Source organism: Macaca mulatta, chromosome 20 (genome assembly GCF_049350105.2).
Source record: "Macaca mulatta isolate MMU2019108-1 chromosome 20, T2T-MMU8v2.0, whole genome shotgun sequence".
Lineage (NCBI taxonomy): Eukaryota > Metazoa > Chordata > Mammalia > Primates > Cercopithecidae > Macaca > Macaca mulatta.
In genome coordinates, this window is record NC_133425.1 from 66,551,522 (window position 1) to 66,569,796 (window position 18,275).

General features: G+C 43.9%; 1 protein-coding gene across 1 annotated transcript in view; it reads left to right on the forward strand.

Moving 5' to 3' along the window:
* Window positions 1-18,275, forward strand: part of ZFHX3 (zinc finger homeobox 3) — a 1,113,461-nt gene that overhangs the window by 556,174 nt on the left and 539,012 nt on the right. Inside the window, exon 4 of the mRNA XM_077984470.1 lies at window positions 15,884-15,980. The gene's annotated coding sequence lies outside the window, so the exon portion shown is untranslated. The remainder of the gene's footprint in view (window positions 1-15,883; window positions 15,981-18,275) is intronic.

Sequence of the window (18,275 nt, forward strand, 5' to 3'; positions counted from 1 at the left end):
AAACCAGCATCCCAGACTTGACTTATCTGAGACTGCACCAGCTCAACACTTCCACCTGCACCAGCAGCAGGATCTTCAGCCTGCCTGTTACAAGGTGGAAGTCAGCAGCCGTCCTTACCCTGCTCCTCCTCTTGTGTACCTTCTGTCTCGTGAAGGGACCACTTTTTGTTTTTTTGGTTTTGTTTAGTCACTTGGGATAAAAACCTCCTTTGACCTCATTGCACATCTGATTTGTTGCCAAGTCTCACTGTTTCTATTTGAAGCAGATCTCACATCTGCCTTCTCCTTTACCAGTTCCTATGCTGGTTATACCTGGTATAGAGCCCTTGTTACCCCTAGAAAATCCAAATGCTTTCTGACTACCCCACACATACACCCTCATTATTGTTCTTTGTCAAATCATCCTATACCCCACCATCAACTGAATTGCTCTTCAACAAGATTATGATCAGGACACCACTAGCCTGGGCTGACTGGCTGGCTGGCTTGCCTGCTTGCTTGCTTTCTTGCTTTCTGTCTGTCTGTATGTCTATGTATCTGTGTATCTACCTATTTATGTGTCTATCTATGTATCTTTCTATGTGTCTATGTGTCTATGTATGTGTCTACGTATGTATTATGTCTATGTATCTATATGTCTATGTATCTATGTATTTATGTGTCTGTCTACTACATGTCTATCTAACTGTATCTTTCTATGTGTCTATGTATCTATCTATATATATATATATCTTTCTATTTATGTATCTATATGTCTACTTAACTATCCATGTGTCTCTGTATCTATGTATTTATGTGTATATCTACTATGTATCTATCTATGTAACTATTTATGTATTTATATGTCTATGTACCTGTCTATCTAAAATCTTTGGGAGGCCGAGACGGGCGGATCACGAGGTCAGGAGATCGAGACCATCCTGGCTGACACGGTGAAACCCCATCTCTACTTTAAAAATACAAAAAACTAGCCGGGCGAGGTGGCGGGCGCCTGTAGTCCCAGCTACTCGGGAGGCTGAGGCAGGAGAATGGCGTGAACCCAGGAGGTGGAGCTTGCAGTGAGCTGAGATCCGGCCACTGCACTCCAGCCTGGGTGGCAGAGCGAGACTCCGTCTCAAAAAAAAAAATAAATAAAATAAAATAAAATAAAATAAAATAAAATAAAATCTTTCTGTCCTAGAACCGTATAGTAAGTAAATGTGAGGGAGAAAACAGAGAGATGGAAGGAGCGAGGGAGGGAGTAAGGAGGGAAGGAAGTCATAAAGGAAGGAAAGAGGAAAGAGATGAAGGCAAAAAGAAAGGAAAGAAGGAAGTACAAGACAACAACCATAGGTTTGTTTCTAGGTTTGTTGCTAATTTGGTCTCTAGAAAATCACTAGTCTTCACTATGTCTCAGTTTCCTTTTTGGAAACTGTACAAACTCTTGCCACCACTCTTGCTGCATGGAGTACGTTCATTGACTACCTTGAGGGCTCTGTGAGCTCTTTATGGAAAGAGATCACTATATATTTATTCATGCCATTGCCTCATCACTTTTGTTGGTGGTTTGAATTAGTCCCAGGTCCACATAAGTTTTTGCTGTTCCAGCAGTCTTCCCATATCCAGTACAGTTAATATTCTTACACACCAGCAAAGGATTTACTTTCTTCTCCTGACCGGAGGAAAATCTTGAGAGGACTTTATTTGCTAGAGGAAACTGAAAGAGGCAAAAAGAAAATACGTAAGTTTTTCTCTGGGTGGTAGTTCAGCCAGAGACCTGTGCTGCTGGGAAGATGTACAACCCTCTGTAACTCCAGGTGCTCAGAAACATGTGCAGCTAGTGGACATGGCCAAGTCGGGCATCCTGACATCCTTGCAGGAAGCAGGGGCAGCTCAGGCCCCTACACTGTCGTGTAAATGATTTAATCACTCACAAACACAACTTAGGTTCTTTTCTTTTTCTCTCTAGTAGATACAGAGCTTTGTTATATAATTTTTTTTCTCCCAGTGTGTAATCTCTGTCTCTCAATGACTTCTTGTTTATTAGCTCCAGTTTTCTCCAAATTTCGTTTCTATCATCATCTGCTTTTATTACGTAGTCAACTTTTTTAGGATACTGGAAATGTCTCCTGGCCAGCCCTTCTTTGAGAAGGAACCTTGAGAAAGAGAGAATCAACATTACTCTGATGGCTCAGGCTCTATACAAGCCACATTGTCCGAAGCCACTTAGCATAGGGCATGGAGTTGACCATGGGTAAGAGAATCTCGGAAGATCTCATTTTTTTTCTTCTGCCTTGTTTTTCTTTGGGTGTGTGGTATAGGACTTTTAACCACTGATTTCCCAACTCTTCCTGTGTGATGCTAGCTGTCTTCTTTTAGAATAAGGATACTATGGCAGATGAAAGTTTTACTTGTGGCCATCTTTTTCTAATCCCCAGATACAAATTATTGAAGAGAAATGTCATCACTTAAAATCCAACCCCTCTACTGGTTTTAAATGATGACATCTTCTCTGCATAAGACTCAAGTTCCAGGTCCCTGGGAATGTAGCAGAACTTGCATACAAATGTGTTACTTTAATATACTATATCAACAGCTCATGATCTTCTACAGAAAGTACCAAGACTTCTAGGCATTCTCACCACTGAGAATGAGTTACTCCTCTTAACTACATCTCATGGGTACATCATGACACTTAGGAAAGCACAGCTGTGGATGTACTCTCTGTACAGACCAGATAGCATGGTTTTGTTCTGTGGTGACAGAAGAACAAAGGACTCCAGGCATGAGGCCAGGGATGGCTCAACTCAAAGCATGGCTCTTGTCACATTGAGGAATAGTTAACACATTCTTGCCAATCATCTCTCTTGGACGTTTTCTACTCTCAGGATGCCCTTTCTACAAATGCTGCTAATATGGTTTAGCTGTGCCACTACCCAAATATCATCTTGAATTGTAGTTCCCATAATTCCCACGTGTCATGGGAGGGACTCCATGAGAGATGATTAGATTATGGGGGCGTTTCCTCCATGCTGTTCTCATGATAGTGAGTTCTCACAAGATCTGATGGTTTTATAAGGGGCTTTCTCTGCTTCACTCTGCACTTATCTCTCCTGCCGCCATGTGAAGAAGGATGTGTTTGCTTCCCCTTCCACCATGATTGTAAGTTTCCTGAGGCCTTCTCAGCCATGCGGAACTGTGAGTCAATTAAACCTCTTTCCTTTATAAATTACCCAGTCTTGGGTATTCTTTCATAGCAGCGTGACAATGGACTAATACAGCTGCCCACAGCTTTTCCCCTGAGGATCACTAAGCTAGTGTATGACCAGCAAGAACACTGGAAGCGTAAGGATTCATCAGAACAAGGCCAACATGGAGAGAAAGAAGGAAAGCCACCAATGAGTATAGGGTTGCTGTCACTCTTCCTTTCAGAAGGGACAAAGCCAGACCACTGGGAAAATCATCGTGTCTTAAGCCTATTGTCTTACTATCTGTCTTTTAATTACCTCCATGCCTCCACCAAACCACAATCATAAATATTTGACAATGACCCTTCCTCCCCTCAACCTCAGCATCAACATGCCCTTGCCTCCCCCCTTGTTCAGCGATCATCGTAGCTGAACATATCCATATCCACCCATCAGCCTAGACATTTTTCCTTGCTCAAGCCCACTTCAAAGTTCAACCAGGCCATCTGTGTCTTAAAGAAGACCCTTAAATAAACAACCAAGGCAGTTTCTGACTACAAAATCCTGACATTTGCCTGTATTCCATTCCCTATGTGATACTCAGTGCAAAAGAGTATCTTCTAGTACATGCATGAATTGTTGCCTTCACTTTGCATGATCATCTAACAAACACAATCTACAGCTACTCTTAACCACACCTGTAATCAATCCCCTTTTTAATATCCATGTTAACCAGAACCTGACTGATACCATCCTGGTAACTATATTCATTAACCTGCCCAGATTAATTATGAAATCTGCTTTATTTGCCACTCCTACTTTCCTTTCTTTCTTTCCTTCCTGGTCATTAGCTATTATCTGGGCCACCTGGGCTATTTCCCTTGTTTAGCAGTAGGTGGCTCAAAACTCTCTCCTCTCTTCCCCCGTTCTGCCCTAAGTATGAGGCTCCTTCTGCTATTGGAGCGACTGCTCAGACTGACTCTACTTGATCCCTGTCACATTCCTCTGGGCTTGTCAAAGGTCTGTATTGTGTCCCTGAGTAGCTAGGGCATGCCATGAAGAGTGAGCCCAGCCCAGCCCTAATCATGACAACCCAGCCCCTGTGAAAGATGAATAATAACAACTGCTCTAGCCAGTCCCAGAAGAGCCCACTGAGGACGTTTGTTTTGGAATAATGAATATGGAAATTTGGAATCCGTAATAAACTGCAAGCAGTCTTTCAACTCACTCGTGCCGAAAATTCACACTCGCCTTTCCCATAACTTGTCACTTGTGTTTTTTATTGTTCGATATGTAAACAAGGCCGGGAAGGCCTTTGTTCCTTGGTGCCTACTTAGATTTGCCCATTAATCCCAACTCCCCCCTCCCTGCTTTCCCACCAATGCATGCAGGATTACACAAAGCAAAAGTCATTAATTTTTATCTCTGACTATCTGTAGGGTTTTTAATGTGGCCTGGCTTGCTTATGCACCACCAATTACATGTCATAAGTGCTTGTAGATGCTGGAGCAGCATCATGGGCTGATGAATCACTGCCTCCTCTCCTGATTAGTATGCAAGGGGCCGTGTTCCTCTTGGAGCAGCTGGCATGCCAATGAGGATCTGGCTCCGCCGGTCAAGGCATCTGGACATGAATTCAATATGGATTGCTTTAATTAAATGGCTAAGCGCACAAGACGCTGAGAAACAACTCCATCATTGAGTGAAACTCGAAAATATAGTCGACACAAGCAAGAGGGTGGAAAGGGTAGGAAGATATTTCATCAACACCACCCACTACCTAAAATCCTTGAAATCCCTGCCGCTGCTCCCCACCGTGTGAAGCACAACCACTTGCTAAGAGCATGAGGAATTGTGGAATCCACAGTGAAACACCAGAGGCGAATCTGGTTCACCACCCTTACATTTAGAAATCAAAACAGCAGAAGCAAAACCTACTAAAACCTACTCTTCTGCCCTTTGGAAAGGTTTTATTTTAACTAGACACTTGCTTTCACACTACCAATGAGGCTGATTTTGAGAAGGAAGGCAGCAATGAAAGGAGGGTGAAAAGTCTGAACTGAATGTACCTGTGACCAACAGTCCTAGAGGAAAAGAATGAGTTCATGTAGCTTTGCAAATATAAGGAGGACAGAGAGGTCCCTCGATGTGCTAATTCGCTGAAGAGGAGAAGGGAAGAGCAGTGTGGATTTGCACTGCCCACTTGGGATGGGCTTTGCATAGATCAGAAAGATGAAGTATCTGCTTGCTTATATTTGCTTTCAACCTGTCACTTGTTAGTCTGTTTCAACAGGAAGCAAATGGAATATTTTCATAAGGAACAGATATTGCAGCAATCACCCTGGTTTTATCCTTCTGAGCACTTGTCTTTAATTCTGTTACAAGTTCCCTCTTATGTCCACCACACATTGTATTTGGTTTGCCTGTGTATTTCATCAGGAGACAGTATCAAATAATAGCTGAGAGAGAACTCTGGATACAGGTGAGCCTGAGCTCTCATTTCAGCTTCATTAACTTCTAGCTATGTGGTCTTAGGCAACTTATGGGGCTTCTCTGAATCTCCTTTTCCCCATATTTAAAACAGGGATAAGAATTAAACCTACCTCATCAAAATGTCACGAAGATTGAGTTAATCCACACCAAACCTATAATGCACGTCTTAGACTCTCAAAAATGATGGCTACTACTAGTATCTTGTGGAATGCAATCTGGTCAAGCAGTGATGTTTCACTGACCAAATACAGGGAATACTACTTCCTGATATTGACCAGATTTACCTATCTACACCAATAGATATTTAAGGAAGACCTTTAAAATGGATGACTGTGCAACCACCGCCTCTCCACTTTCTACCACTTCTCTGTTCCCCACCGAAGATCTGGTAACATCCGTTGATTATAATACTCCCTACAGATGGATCCAAGAATCCAAGACTATTTTCTTTTTAAAATAATGTGAGACCTCATTGTTTAAAAGACCCTGAGTTGCTCTGCCAAAAAAAAAAAAAAAGGCATAGGAAAATGGTCAAATAGGTTCAGCATTCTGGCTGGTGTTCCTCCCTGATCCTGAGCTGAAAAGGTTGATGACTAGTAAAGGAAATTAAATGCTTGTGTCTATGTTCACCCTGAGTCTGCACAGCCCATTCTCTGGGATTTTATAAATCCATAGAGAATTGAGGCATTCCAGGCCAGCAAGACCATTAAGGTCCTAAGAGTCCCCTGGCGGCAAATGACAGAAAGAAAACTGTCTACTGTGCACAAAATTCAGTTAAAACACACATGAGTGTATGTAAGATTGCAGTTATGGTTAATCACAAAGATTTTATTCCAGGGCAACTCAACATATGACACTCCAGCCTGTCAGGTCTAAGCTTCTTGACATAAAGGTGGTATTCTTGAATAGTAAGGCAAGATACTTGCTGAATCCTGTCAGTGTCTTTCAAATTTTCAGAAAGAAGTCCAATCTAGTTTCTCCTTTGAGCATCATTCATTCATCTGCCAGGCGACACCTTTGTAAGGAACTATGTTATTAAAAGTAGCCATCATAGAAGAAGGGACCTGAGGACTGTGGTTTCATCCAACCATGGGTCATCCTTGTTTTCAATAAGGCAGACCCAGATCTGCTTCTAGGGAAGTTGGGGAGGGAATAGAAGTGGGTTATTTGGTTAAGCACTGACTCTTTGAGGGGTGGGAGTGGATTTAGGGAATGAGTCATCATACCTGGTCTCGTGGAATACTTGGAATATTGATCAGCAGTCACCGCAGTTGTGGTAGGTTGTGGCAGTAGAAGCCAACCTACTTGGGTCTTAAAATCAGCTCACATGCCATCGATTGCTTCTCCCTGTTCTACGTGCGTAAGAGGAATGTAGAGCATCCACAGAACTCAAGAACAAGTAAGCCAAAAGGCTTCTCTGAACACTACTCTCCCAGCAAATAAAAACAAAAAATAGTTTAATCCTTAAGACCCATGACCATTTGTCTGGGCTTCGTTCCTGCCAAATGTTCTGTTTTGTGTTATTTAGACAAAGCCTTTCAAAGAGCCTTTGTGAGATATGGTTTTCTCAGGACTGTGACTTCTCTTATCCCCAGGAATGTTTATGTCCTATTCTTTGAACCACAAATATGTGTGGAGAGCTATCTAAGATGTCAAAATATGGACTTTGATGAGTTTGGCAAAGGAGTTGATGGCATCGCCTCCAAGGTATGTTGATGTTGGGAGTTTTAATATTTAAATAAATACACTGGAGACCCAAATAGGGGCTTATAGCTTCAGGTTTTGTTAACAACTTTACTGAGATATTATTCACTTACCATAAAATTCATCCATTTGAAGTATAGGATTCAAGAGTGTTTAGTATATTCACAGGTCTGTGCACCCATCGTCATAATCTAAGTTGAGAATATTTTCATCACCCCAAAATAAAAACCACACCCCCATTATCAGTTATACCCTATACTTCCTCCCCTCAACCCTTGGCAACCACTAAACTACTTTCTGTCTCTATAGATTTGCCTATTCTTGGCATTTCAAATAAATAGACTCATACAATATGTCGTCCTTTGTGTCTGGCTTCTTTCACTTAAAGTCGTGTTTTTAAGGTTTGTCCTCTTTGTAGTGTGTGTCAGAACTACAGTCCTTTACGACTTCAGTTTTAAAACTGGTGAGCACACACTGCATCGCACTGAGAACTGGCAAGTCAGCTCAGAATGGATTTCTGAACTTACTAACTGTTGAACATTAGCCCGTTACTGGACTTAAGGCTTTTCATATGTGGTTCATTGTCTTCTGGTCTGTCCTTTAGCTGCCTTCCAGATTCCCAAATTCTTAAATGGCCATTGACATGATACATCATTCTTTATGATTTATCTGTATTAGGAAATACAAAGTATAATTGAATAAATGATAAAGTATTTTGTCAATCCTGCAGATCTTGAGGCCATGGGCATGCCACTCAGCCGCTTCAGCCTCTGTCTCTCCACCTGTAAAAGGACCATCCCATTCCTGGGCCTCAAACCTCCATGATACTTCCATGACTTGGCAATGAAATGCCAACTTCTTAGTGTAATCACATGAGGTTCTCACAATATAGCCTCAGTTGACCTCAGTACACCGTCCCCTGTGTGTGTATGTAGTATTAGACCAAACTCCCTAATTCTGGGACACATGCATTTCTGTATATGCTGCTGCTTCTAACTGGCATGGCCTTCTGCCTTTCTCTTCTACAAAAAATCACTTCTCATTTGATATTGCTTTGATATTGCTGGATGGTTTTTTTTTCTAACAATATCATTCTTGGAGGTGAAGAGGCTTAACCCATGTTTTAATCGTCATGGATAAATTAGCAGTGGTATGTTTTCTGTTGTAGGCTTGTTGGATTGATCTTTGAATGTTGTAGACATGACTATCATTCACCAATACCCATTCTCCTCTACTCTAGACACTTGAAGGGCTACTTCTCACCTACCTTGAAGCAAGGCATGGCCATATGATATGAAATGAGAATGGATGTGACTCGTGTCGCTGTACTGGCCAGCTCCCCTGTGGAAACCTTCTCTAGATTCCCCAGGCAGAGTCATCAGACTCACCCCAGTTCCTAGGGCACTTAGATTCATTCCAGCCATTCTCTTATTGTGCCATAGCTGTTTACCCACACATCTGTCTTAGCACTGCGCATGCCATTTTTAGGCAATCTTAATACAGAGCACCTCTAAGCACCCAGAACCTAACCCCATGCTTGGGCCATAGTATAGCCCCATAAATATTTGTTAAACTTATAAATTAATTAGTTTGAGGGAACTGACCTCAAATCAACCATCCACCTCTCCCCATCCTCATGGCACCATCCTGGACTGAGCTACCACATTGCCTCTTGCCTGGACTACTCCAGGGCCCCTTGTGTTCTTTCTTCTGTCCTATAATCCATTCTCTACTTCGCAGCCAGAGAGGCTGTGAAAGAGTCAAATGAGCTCTAACATACACAACAGAGATTTACAAGTTCCAAAAGCACTATACAAAAATATAAGGTTTTTTATGATTTAATTTTATGCCTGTCCAATCTTGATTTTTAGAATAAAGGTGATCAAGAAAAGAGCAAATGTTGATCCCCTTGAGATACTTGGAAGCACTCTGGCTGTCACAAGACCGAGGCTGAGAACTTCAGGAGGCACGATTATTCTCTCAGGCGTGTGCTCCACACCCAGGGCCCAGAAATTCTAACTTGACCCTTCCAGTCCTCATTTATATCTTCTCCAGAAGTTCTGTAACTCCTGCCAGAGGACGTGAAATCACAGAGTTCAGGTGAAGCCTCGCTAATTTGTACAGTTTCTGAAGCCTAATACTCCCTCGACCAAAGGCCTCTCCCTTCTGTGTGTCATGTTGCAAGTAGTGGCTGGTGCCACACCCATTCTCAAATCACCAGGACAGCTTTCTTCAACCCACTTTCATGATTGCATTCTCTTCTTGTTCTCCATCATGCGATGAGACAGCTCGTAGGGCCACCTTACTTATTTAGTTTGCTTTGTGAAAACTACCATATCACTTCCTCTCTTGATCTTCCCACAAAAATGAATGCCTTACTTCAAGGGAGCTGGGCAGTCCAGCCCTTCACGTGTCTAGAAGTAGAGGAGAATGGGTATTGGTTAATTGTAGTCAAGTCTACCACACTCAAAGATCAATCCAGCGAGCTACAACAGAAAACATACCACTGCTAATTTACTCAGGATGATTGAAACATGGGCCAAGCCACTTCACCTCCAAGAATGACACTGTTAGGGGAAAAAAAAAATAAATCCAGCAATATCAAAGACTAATCCCAGGTGAATTTCAGCAAGCCTCCTATCTGACTCAGTTGCTTCTGTGAGTATGAGTCCATTCCTCTCCATGTGGTCCACTAGGTCCAGTTTGGCTACGCTTGGCTCTATGCCTAACTCCGAGGTTCTTGTCAGCTACTCCAGTTCCTTTTTACTCATGTGATAGATAATCCCATTCAGTGGGCTTTCTTCTGGGTCAACATCAACCTGAACCACCTCTACCACACACTCAGGGCCAAGCCAAAGACCTCTGCCGAGAAATGTTATCACAGTAAGCAGTCATGGCTCCCATGGAAGGTTGCTTTGATGCTCGAAGAGCCCTTCTGGCACCTAAACAGATCTTTTATTCACTTGCCAATCCTCTTAAGCCCAGATGGGTCCATCAGCTTTGCTTTTCATCCTTTATGAGATGAAGGAGACCATCTGGGAACATTGCCTAGCTACCCACTGCTCTACCCAGAATGTATGTCTGTTCTCTCAGAGTCTTCACTGGTCTTAGAGGCAGGAAGTGATCCTCCTCCTCCTCCTCCTCCATTCCCCTGACTTTCTAGCTTCCTAGATCCTCAGCCCCTTCCTATCTGCTGTTGCCCTTTTACCCAAAGGCATGTACAGTCTCTTTTAACCCGGCAAATTCTGCAGTCAACCTTACCATTTACTCAAATTATTAACCTGCTTCTCTTCCTTCATGTCTTGGTCCAACTTCTCTAGCAAGTGGTCCATAGTTATTACTTCCATTTCTTTGTTTTCCTTCAATTCCTTTATCTTCCACACTCTTGTTCTTCTGAACGATAGCACCAGATACTGCTTACCTCCCTTGTTCCCTCGCGTCTTGAAAATCCACTTCTCCCTTGGCTTCAGGAATCCCATACTTTTTTGGTTTGCCTCTCACTTATCAGACCATCCTTCCTGCCAACTGCTTTGGAATGAAACAGGCTATCCTAGCTGGATGGTTAATCTTGCCATCCCTCAAACAGTGGTGCTGCCTCTTTCCTTTGCACCCTTTACTGTACTGTTTGCCCTACCAAGGATGCCTTCTCAACTCTGCTGAGTCTGTCCAGGTCCCACCAGGCCCTCCTGAAAGGCCATCCTTGCATGATCCCCACCCCCAGCCGCGATGATAGCTGTCCTTCCCAACCTAGAACAACCCTTGTTCTTGGCAAACTCTTTTGGTAAAAGGCCAGATAGTGAATATTTTAAGCAGACCACAGGGTCTCTGTTGCAGCTCTTCATCCCCGTCATTGTAAGGAAAAAGCATCAGTAGACAATATGTAAACAATGTGTCTTCGAACACATTGAAATGTATTCCAATAGGACTTCATTTACACAAAACAAGTGGCAGACCAGTTTGGGCCCATCCAGGCTGCAGTTTGCTGACCGTGAGCTAGACCATTTTATTTTCCAACTAAATTATAAACTCCTTGAAAGTGGAAGCTCTTTTTCATACTTCTTAGTGCTTTGAAATGCACTTGAAGAGAATTTATACACATTAATGGGCATTCAGTAAATAGAGAATGGTCGAATATGGAGACAGACCTTATAATGATCTATGTCGTTGGATGTTTCCTAGTTAGATCACCCAGCATAGCTCTCACCACACATTCAGAGTTCAGCATTTTCTGTTTGCTATTCTTCCTACAAAAACACTTCCCAAGCCAAGGGCTACTGGAGAAGATTGGAAACCAAGAGCAATTCTGCCTACAAGATAAGGGCTGTTCCTATGTTTGCTATTCCTGCGTTTGCTCTGCGACACTAGAAGCCGAACATCCTTCTCTAGGTGTCCTATTCAGATTCAATATCACAGCATATTTCCATCACCATTCTACCTGATGGGACTGTACATCAAGACATGCCACATAACCTTATTATTCTGTTATGGCACATTTAAATGGGAAAGTTTCTTTAAACCTAGCTGCCTCGCCATTAAATGTGTGAAAAGTATATCATAAGCTGCCAAAAAAAAAAAAAAAAGTCATGAAGATTCAAATGCCTTCTCTTTTTTCAGTGCTTTCTGGCTTATTTCATCTGCCTCTGGGCTCCCCCACGCCCCCATGCCTTCATTATGCAGACCAGGCTGGTGGACCAGGCAGGTCAGGGGCCCAGCCTTCCTCCCTCTCCTCTCGGAGCTGTGTGTAGGGCTAATGTTGCCAGCTTACTGAGCAAAGTCAGATCGACGGAGGGAAGCAAATGAACTGTGAGGGCTGGGCTTTGATGCCTTTTGGTTGGGAAATCACGAGTTTTATTCTCAGCGTCTACCTCCGGGATTTTTATGTGCTTAACGATTTCATACACTTTGTAGTTATTTTGGTCCTCAGGAGGGAACATGAGTGCAGCTGTCATGGAAAGTTGATAGGTACCAGAAGGTTTCCCTCTTTCTCTCTCAATCTCTCTCTCTCTCTGTCTGTCTTTTTCTGTACATATAGTTTACCATGCTTAGGAAGAGACACTCGCCCACCCTTTGGAGGAGAGGGACAAAGCTGGTGTTTTGTCAGTAGTCAAAATATAGAACAAAAGGAAAGACATCTAGCAGAAGAAGGCAAGTTGAGCTGCAGGCCAGGCCTGCCTCTCTCTGGTGGCCTGTAGCATGTAGGGAAGAAGGTTCTGGGATAAATATGTCCAAGCTACATCCTATTCTGGATCCTTCCAAAATAGGTGAATAGCCTTTGACCTGTTGTTCAAGAACTTATCATCTGAAAGTCACGTTTTTGTCTGTTGCTAAAATTGCAATGGAAACAATGCTGTATGCCACGAGTGGCTGGGTCCAAAGGGAATAACAATAATTCATAAAATGTACATGCCCTGGACTGAGTTATGTCCCTTTATAACTATTATGTAATTCTCCTAACAACCTGAGGAGGTCAGGTACCACCGTGCCCCCATTTTTCAGGTCAGAAAACTGGGGCTCAGAGAGGTCACCCAGCTAGCTAGTGACAGGGCAGGTCTCTACTGCAAAGTTTAGGGTCTCACCTCCTGAGCTATCCTGCTTCCCTGTACTGCTAATATGGACTCCTAAGGAAGCCAGAGCATGTTATGGAACCCTAGAAAATTTTAGAGAGCAATATTCTATCACCTAAGACTCAGGAGAAATGTGGGGATGGGAGTGGAGGAGGCAATTTATGAGTGGGATTGGCCTTCCTCTCTGTCCTAGTATTCAGCTCCTTCTGCAGCTCTTAGAGCACCGTGCCTTCCCCCTTCTCGGCCACGACAGGACCTCCTGGGGCTCAGATCCCTCTGTCGGCACCCAGGCATCTACAGCATTGGCACAAAGAAGGAACTGAGTCAATGGCTCATGGTTAGAGATGAGCCCTGTGCTGGTAGGATTGCTGTCATCCGAAACTATGACATTGCCAAGCTCATCTTCTGCCATTCTCCAATTCAAAAGATATTTGCAGGTGTGAAGCCTTCACTTCACTTTATGGTAATGAGATTTTCAAATAAAGCACAGCCAGCCATACTGAGGTGGGAAAGGGGCAGAATAAGTGAGGGATATGGGAATTTGGGGGCCTCAGGCATCCCACAGATGGTTTATGGTACCACTGGGAGCCCCCAGTGGGATGACAGAGCCCTGAGACTTCTGGCTGTCTCATGTGTGCCACAGCAGTGCTTGCTAAATAGCAGAAAGAAATCAAGCACAGGTAGATAGGTAGGGCTACTGGGATAATATCCGCTGAAATATCACCACCCTTTCGATATCAGTAGGAGGAAAAATTGTCACTACGTTAAAGGAAACAGGAAACCCGATTTCCAAAGGAAATCTTCCCCACTAGCTCTAATGTGAGATGATGTCGATCTGTAGCTGTCAATGGACTTTTATGTTCAATAAATAAATGCCGTGTAATTTGCCACCCTCGCAGTTATTAGAGTATTTTATTTAAGTGGCATTCGCGCTTGGCTATTGGTTACAGCCACAGCTCATGGATGGGTTTTGTTCACTGTTGATGTTTTCTAGAGCCAAGGTACAGCAGGTTCATCTGGAATATGTTTTTTTTTTTTTTTAAATAGGGGGTCATTAGCCTGATGGGCTGATTCGAACGATGAATTCTGTGTCAAACAAAACTCATTGTCCACCTTCTGAATCCCAGGCCCTTGACTGAGACACAGAACTGAGGGTCTTCCTTTTCGTAGTGATTGCATCCCTGCGGTTCTTCCCTCTTCCAGACCTCCAACCTTTACCACCTCCTCCTTTTCTCCCTCGTTTGTACTGGATGCCAGTCTCTGTCCAGCTCTCTCTGGAGATAAAGACTCGCTTTAGCATACAGCACACTCTCCTTAATGCAACCGAGTTCACTCTCATCATTTTAATAGTGGACCTAAGGTATGTTGCCATGTGAACAAACCATCACGTCGCCATAGCAACCAGCCAGATTGCAGCACACCAGTCTGAGGACTGGACCTTTCTCTCTCTCTCTCTCCTCTCTCTCCTTCGCCTGGGCTCTTTCTTTTGTTAAATTTGCTGAAGTGCTCACAATAGGAAGATTCAGTCTGCTTTTTCAAGCGGGGTTTCGTTTAAACCTATAAATTGTTGTATAAACAGAAAGGCCAGTGTGGCACTAGACTTACTTTCAAAGCCAACTGGATGAGGACTTTGAATGTGGACCCCACCCCCACTCTCTGCCATGCCTTACAGTTTGATCAAAAAGAGATGATCACACGTATTGGTGGCATTTGGACTTAACCAACCCCCCGCCCCTGAGTTTCTTCTTAGCTTCCCCCAGCGGGACTTCGTGACTCTCCCGTCTGGGCCTGGTGACCACAGCTAGCCCTCAACGACGCTCGGAAGCCCTTTACAGTTTCTGAGCTCTGTGGGACCCGAATTAGACCCAATTAAAGATGTGGATTCTCCTTCCCCATCCCCTATTGCCAAGTAACCTGTGCTGGTTCCAATTCCAACCGCGTGGGGAGAGTGGGGATGTTGAAAGGATAAAATGATAAAGGGACATGGATCTCGTCTGCCTGCCCATATTCATCAACGTTGCTTGGCCTTTGATGCTCCTAACCTTCTCATCTTTGTTCAGGGAAGCATAAAGAATCATTCTTCCAAGCCCTCACATCTTTTCCTATTTGATTCCCTGCTTTCTTGCACATGGCGCATCTATTACCTGCTCCGGTCCTCGTGCGTCCCCTGCCCCCCATCCCCCACCTCCCCTCCCCTCCCCTCAGCACCTCACCCCCTCCATGGTATTGACTGCTGAGCTGGTCCTGAGAAATGCACCAGTGGGCCAGGCTGCGTGTGGGCCGACCGCAGGCTCAGCTGCAGACGAGTGTGGGGTTGGGTGCACAGCCCTCCACAAGCAAGAAGGTCCAGTTGGGCTTTGTGCATAAAATTACAGCAAACAAGCTTCAAATAACGTAGGACACTTTCATAATTGATTTATGCAGGGGCGCTGAAAGTTCTATTACCTTTTGTTTAGCTCAGGGGGCCTGACTCTATGCAATCCATTGCTGAAACTAATTACAAGATATAATTAAACTGTGACACAAAGATATTATACCGTTAGTTTACTAATGACACCGCGAAGCTGTACCACTAGCGCAGGACAGTGATTACGCTTCATTTATTATTTATCCTTTTGCTAAATGAGACGCTGACATTTTCAAAAATTACTTTGAGGTTTCTTAATTGTCGGCAGCAGGATGGACTAGAAGGAGATCTCCTTCCTCTTAGTTACTTATCCAAACCTCAGAAGCATTATTAGCCAAAAGAAAAAGGAATAAAGAAAAAAAAAAAAAGCAAAAACAGTCACCCAATAGTAATAAGTAAAGCCTAATTGCATCTTTGGATATTTTTGAATTTTTACAAACAGTGCTCTACAGTATACAGGGTTGCTGACCTGGGGTTTAGGTCCAGGGGAGAGAAGCTGTGTCGTGAGATTAAAGGTGACTCTAATTCTGTAACCTGGACAAGTGCAGGTGGCCCTGGATGTGTATGGGAAGAGGCTGGGCCGAGAATGGCTGGAAGAAAACTGACCCCATGGTTCCAGCTTTTTCCAGGAGCCCATTTCAGCAGGTAGGGCTCTGATACTATAATATGGTTGGGTTTGGGCTTTTTCATTTTGTTTTGTTTTTGCAGCTTTTCACCTTCTCCATGTCCCCAAACAAAACAACTGATTGGCATTACTGACATGGAAACTTTTGCATGTGAGACACTCAAGTCTACCTGACAAGGACCAGGACTAATGTGCACTTCTGGTTTGGCCTTTGCATTCTTATCCTCTGTAGCTGGGAGGACTCCCTGTAAGGACTCCTACCCCAAATGGATGCTTTTGCTTCATTGTAAAGGTTGTTGCCCACCTTTACCTTAATTGTCAGCATCACTCTGGCTATTGGCAAGAAATGCTCTGGGAAAGATTGGGAATGAGAATTCCCTCTATCCACTTTTAGGACCGGAATTCTCTGGGCCCATTTATTTGCCATCCCTTCATCTCCATGTGTGAACCTGGCTTTATTACCCCTCTCATTTATCACATTCTTGGAACAATGAAAGATTAATTTACTGGCTGCCGTTTGATGAGTATTTGATGCCGCGCATGTGTATGTGCACGAGTGGGTCTCCTTAGGGCTCATCTGGGTCAGGCTTCCTTACAAGGTACTGCTGGCCCCCAATGGCCACTAACCTCTCCGTAACCCCAGCAGTGATGCAATCACAGCAACCGCTGTTCGGCTTGAGACAGGGTTTAATTTCTTCTGAGTGTAATGGCATCCGGCATCTATAATTATGCTATTTTCTCTCCTGTGCTGATTAAATACGATTTACCCAGAGAGCTAAATGATGAATATTTGAGTGTAGTGTGTTGAGCCAATAGCTGGTAAAATAGCCACAATAAATAAACTTGGGAGGGGCCCAGCGACAGCCGTGACTCTGCCAGGTAACATTAGCAGGTGCAGATGTGAAGAGAGCAAGCTTAATACTGAAACCAGAACAATACTATCACCACCACCACCACCCAGAACAATACCATCACCACCACCACCACCCAGAACAATGCCATCACCACCACCACCACCCAGAACAATGCCATCACCACCACCACCACCCAGAACAATGCCATCACCACCACCACCACCCAGAACAATACCATCACCGCCACCACCACCCAGAACAATGCCATCACTGCCACCACCACTGAGAACAATACCATCACCGCCACCACCACCCAGAACAATACCATCACCGCCACCACCACCCAGAACAATACCATCACCGCCACCACCACCCAGAACAATACCATCACCGCCACCACCACCCAGAACAATACCATCACCGCCACCACCACCCAGAACAATGCCATCACCGCCACCACCACCCAGAACAATGCCATCACCACCACCACCACCACCCAGAACAATACCATCACCACCACCACCCAGAACAATACCATCACCGCCACCACCACCCGGAACAATACCATCACTGCCACCACCACCACCCCCCGGCTGCTGTTTAAAGGGGAAGTGGCCCTGGATCATGGAAGTCTCATCTTGGGAGCTTCCTGAACCTCAGCAGTGGTTATACAACCAGACCTGCCCATCAATATCATGGTTGGGTATTGTTTTCACCACCACCCACCCACCTCTTAAGAATAATCTTTATTCTCTTGTATATAGCTAAGAAATGAAATTCAATATCACCTCTTCCCATCACCCTAGACCTGCCCATCTCATGTCTCCTGTGTTTATTAAAACGAGGCCTGGCTAGTCTCCAAGTTCCTCTGTCTGTATCAGTTTCTCACAGATTGAGTAAAATGTCTTTACATATCTCACAAAAGGGCGATACCAAAATCAGCCAGGAAACACTTGCAAGCATTCCCCCCCTCCCCCCGCCTTAGCTCAGGAAACAAATCAAGAATCTTGAGAAATGACAATTCCTTTCTCCACCATATCCGGAGTTTTCTCCAAAATGATGCCTTGGGTGTTTGTATTCTCTGGTCAGGAGTGCAATGTGAATGTGAAGGCCTAAGCATAGCAACTGTTCGGAAGTATAGGTATGAAGGTGATAAAATCAAGCATTTTATCACAAGAATTTGCTGAGGTCACCAAAGTACTAGATCTAGTGAAGTGGGGAATCCCCAACAAGTATAAGACAAGATCCTTTCTTTCAAGGCACGTGGCATATTATTTGGTAGAAAAGATCTGTGTACATGAAACCATTGGAAAAGAATATCGAAGAGTGTCTACTAAGTATTAGGTTGAATGGTAGAGATTACTTAAATCATCCGAGGTCAGAGAAGGAACAGGCCATTGTGAGTTGGGAGCAACAAGGAAGGCCCAGCATAGGTGATGACCTGTGGACAGTCAAGAGTGT